This window comes from Adiantum capillus-veneris, chromosome 25 (assembly GCF_014529385.1).
Source record: "Adiantum capillus-veneris isolate H3 chromosome 25, ASM1452938v2, whole genome shotgun sequence".
Classification (NCBI taxonomy): domain Eukaryota; kingdom Viridiplantae; phylum Streptophyta; class Polypodiopsida; order Polypodiales; family Pteridaceae; genus Adiantum; species Adiantum capillus-veneris.
In genome coordinates, this window is record NC_140955.1 from 63,268,208 (window position 1) to 63,273,159 (window position 4,952).

Here is a 4,952-nt window from a genome sequence, read left to right on the forward strand (position 1 = left end):
GAAATTCTTGTATTTTCCCTATGATCCTGGAGGATGGTGCAATTGTTTTTCAAGGAATGCTCACAGTGGGGCAGATGATTAGTTACTTGTTTAATCCCGGGGGCTACTAAAGTGCAAGTTGCTGATTTGAAGAGTACTAGTCATCTGTTGTAGTAGGTTGCCTGGTACAAGATTTTGTTTTCTAGGTTATGCTAGGTCATAAGAGTGTTTGTTTATGCTTCCAATAAGCTTACATGGATGGCTTCTAGTTGACTTCGTTGGACAATTAATAAAGTATCTTTGCATCTTTTGAGTTCGTTCTGCTACCAGAACTTGAGGTAAAGGACTTGACGGCCCTTCCATGTGCAGACAGAGTGTTGAGCGGAGGACAACACCTATACATTTTTGCTCACACTCATGTTTTTGTAAACACTTATTGTAATAAATGTCTTTTCGACATTTCATTTTTTTCATGGAGCTGATTCATTGTAATTAGCGGGACTCAATTGAGTTTCCAGCTTGTATTCCCCAAGTAGTTTCACCTGCTTGTGTAATTAGACTAGAGATGTTTTCACACCTCCAAGGCTGAGGTATAAGAGTATTTTTTGTAAACCTAATGACACAATATGGAATCATTAATCAAGGTGAGTTTTTGAGCGTCGTGAGTGTGTCTAAGAGAGAGTGAGAGAGAGTCTATCCTCTTGCTACGCGAGCTACGGAGCCGCCATTGGAGAAGCGACACCGCCATTGTGTTAGCAATGGCGAGAGCTACACACCGATACCAAGCATGTGCGCATTTGGCTTCTATGCAAGGTGAGCTCCCACGAGCTTCTATGTGAGTTTTCTCCCTACCTGTCTGTCGAAATTGAGCGTGCCATATATCTATAGAACCGTAGCGAGTAGAGCTACACATTAGTACCATCGGAGTCGAGATTCGGTCACCTATATTTTTAGGCATGTCTTCATACGCGTTTACCGCACGAAGTGGTTACAGGTTTAGATTGTATTGTAGATTCATAGCGTATTGTCCTTACCTAGTGTAGAGACCCCCCTTTGAGTTTGAGGGTGGTTCGATGACTCTACATCATGTTTCGGATAGCATTTTTTCGTAGTACGGATTCCAGTCACTTGTGTATTTGAGAACTTAGATTTGATTTCCTTGGTAGTGATTGTCATTAGAAGGTCGAGTAAGTGATTTGACACCCACCTATTTGTTTCCATGCACCTGCAGGTCAAGCTCTGTCCTCGTCTGACATTCTTGTTTGTAGGTTGAGTTCTCGCTATCATAGCCACCGCTAGCGGCGTAACCGCCACAACATCTGGCACAGCTCCCGGGGACAAGAGCCCTAAGTAGGTGACCTTAGACTAATCATACGAGGTGATTTTTTTTGTTACTTTATATATTTTAGTTAGAAAGGTCTGAGTGGTGGACTCCGAGGATCTTTGAGAGGTACTAGGAAACTTGTGGTATTCCTGGGTCTTTCGTGTTTGAGAATTTTTTAGTTTAGATTGGATTGATTTTTGTTGTTATTGAGTGGTTGTTGAGATTGAGGTTTTTACTAGTCCGTGTGTGGCAGTGAATCTCTTTATACTCACAATTGCAAAAACCCATTTTATGATTAGAAGTAGCTTAGGTACGACTTGATTTGATCCTGATCTAGAACTATTAATCAGTGATTTATTTGCTTGATATGTTTGTTTGCATGTTAGATCACTAAACCGTTGATTTGGTAGTGAAACTTGCATTAAAAAAGTTCAGAGAAATTTTTTGTGGGACTGAGTGTTGCTGAGCACTTAGGAGACCTCTTGGAAGAGTTCTGTGTTGAAAAATTGGAATTGTGCAACTTTAGACATCATATGCGTATGATGTATTAGGGGCTAAACAGAGACCAAAACAAAAAATTTAACATTACATGAGTGTTCAGAAGGGTGGTTTTACCCTAAGATCAACATAACACAAGGGCTTTAACACTTCTAGAAACTCAAAAATACCAAGTCAAGAGTGTAAAAAACGCAAAGCATAAGAAAATTTGATTCAGAGCTTATTTTTGCATTAAGACTTGATAAAAACACTTGAAACTCAAATATAAACACTTGGAGAAGCTTAAAATTGAAAATTGGGCAAATCTGTGAAAAAAGACATAATATGCTGATGAAGGAAATTTGGAATGGCGGCCTCTACACCAAAACAAACTCCATTGCGCCACAAGGGAAATGAGATGAGGGCACCACCTAGTCTTGGAAGCGTGGACTAGGACCGCTACACAAAGAGAGAGAGAGAGAGAGAGAGAGAGAGAGAGAGAGAGAGAGAGAGAGAAAGATAGAAAACTATCACTATGAATGAAGCATTAACCTTAGTGTGTGTACAAGGAATGGATAACTTCAAGCACTCCCAACACAAATAGCATGTAAATTACTAAACAACAACTCAAGAATTAGCCAAAATCACATCAAGCACTCTCACACACACATAAAAGATCTCTCTTAATTAACATAAGTAAGAGGAGGGGAGGTTACTAGCATAAAACAATTTGCACTCTAGAATGTGCAAGAATAGAGTGAATGAATGAGCTTTATGGGCTCATGATGAGTGATACAAAGACTCAATGGGGTTGAGGGATACTTGAAATTACAAAGGGGGGGGGGCTCTTTATATAGGAAAGAGAGTGATTAGGAGTGAGGTTAAGATCCAAGTGCAATTTGTAAAAATGAAGCTTGATTAGGGACATTCAACCAATGAAGAAGCTCCTTCCAAGTGATTTGTTGACCAATTTTCAACTAATTGGCTCCATCATCACTTGTGTTGTCTTCACTCCTTCCTCCATAGCTTGAGTCCAAGAGCTTCCTTATTTTAAAATGTAAGGAATCTACATAAAATCAATATCTAGTAATAATAGAAAGGGGTTGAATGAGAACTTATGAATTACAACAAGATTAAGCATGATGAGAGAGGTGATTAGAAAAGGAATTTGTGATGGTTTTTTGAGCTTGAGAGAGAGGAGGAAGGAGGGGAGGGTGAGAAGACTAAGGGATGATTTTTAGAGAAGGTCTCAATGTTCCACCAATCCATTGCACTGAGGGTAGTAAGGAGTAGAGTGTCGATGCTGAATATTTAGCTTCTACATGAGTTCTCCTACCAAGTCTGCTCTAAACCCTGGTCCTCTATCAGATAGTATTTCAAGAGGGGTGCCAAACGGGCAACAGATGTGGTCAAAGATGAACTGACTCACATCCTTAGCAGTAATTCTATTGGTTGGAATAGCCTCAGCCCATCTAGTCATGTAGTCTACTCCCATAATGATGTACTCTTTACCTGACTGAGTGCGTGGTAGAGTCCCTATGGCATCAATTCCCCACTTCTCAAAGGGCCCATATACCTTTATTGGGTTCTGAGGTTCAGCTATGAGCCGTCGTGGTCCTGCTTTCTGACATTCATCACATGTTTGACACCAGTATTTGACATCACGATGAAGACTTGGCCAAGTAAACTTAGCTTGTAGAAACTTTCTACTGGTGATGTAGTTTGCAAAGTGTCCTCTGCACACATCATCGTGACAACCTTTTAAAATCTCTTCAATTTCACTCTTCAAAGCCACTCTCCTAGGAACACCATCCTTACCAAGACAATACAAATTATCATTTACTATGCGATACCTGGTAGCTTTCCTAGCTAACCATGCCTTTCCCCTGCATTCATGTGTTTAGGAGCCTCTCCTTGCTCCAAAATGTGCACAATATCTTCTAAGTCCTCCTTGCCTTGCTGAAGGGGAAGTTGAATGGACACTGCTCCCACTATTGACTCATTTATCTTCGATGATGCTAGGTGGTCTGCCTCCTTGTTCTGGTCTCTTGGCACATGATGTACTTGTGCCTCCCTAAATCTCATCATAAGATCTTTGGCTTCTCTCATTTTAGTAGAGAGATTGACATTTTTGCAAGCCCATGTACCTTGCATTTGCCTTACCAAAAGCATGGAGTCACCAAAAGCATTTAATATCTCAATTGAATTATCCAGGCACCAAAAAAGGCCATGAATTAGAGCTTGATATTCTGTTTCATTGTTGGAGTGGACATCTTCTAGAGTGATCCCTTCACCATGGATCCTCTCTCCCAATGGAGATAAGACCATGATGCTTGCAGCTGCCTTATCCTTGGTTCTCTTGCATGCTCCATCAAAGTAGAGGCTATAAGCATGGACGAGAGCCTCTAGAGCTAGAGGTGGTGGAAGTTCCTTTCTCTTCAAATGTAAAACTTTTTCATAGCACTTGTTTGTTAAAATGTCGGCTAAGCATGCTCGAGTTGTTCTTTCAACCTGTATTGTATAATCAAACTCTTGAAGTCGCACCACCCACTTTGCTATTCTGTCAGAGATTTCCATATGTTGTAGTGCGTAGGGAAATATATCCTCCACAGTGATAATTACAAACCTCTTTGGCAGCAAGTATGGCCGAAACTTGGTTACCGCAAACATGAGGGCTAACACTAGCTGTTCCATCAGGGTGTAGGCCTTCTCTGTGTTTTCCATGAGGCTAGCAAAATACACAGGCCTCATAAAGGATGTTTTTGGATCTTTTTGTAGGAGGGCAGTACCAATGGCTTCTTCTCCCACACTAGGGTTTACAAAGAATGTTTCTTCCCAACAAGGTTGGAGGATTACAGGGAGTGACCCTAACACTTTTTTTATCTCTCTAAAATGCCCATCACTTTCTTCACTCCAAACAAGCGTCTCTTGACGAGTCAGTTGTTGTAGAGGAAATATCACTTGGGAGTGTAAGTGTATGAATCTACTCAAATATCTTAGCTTTTGCAAGAAAGAGATTAATTGTTTGATGGAAGTTGGGGGAGGTAGATTTAGCAATGTTTCTATCTTTTCAGGATCTACCTTGATTCCATCAATGGACACTACATGCCCCAATAGTGTAACCTTGCTTTCCCCAATGTGACATTTGTCCTTGTTTAGTTGTCCACCCCGC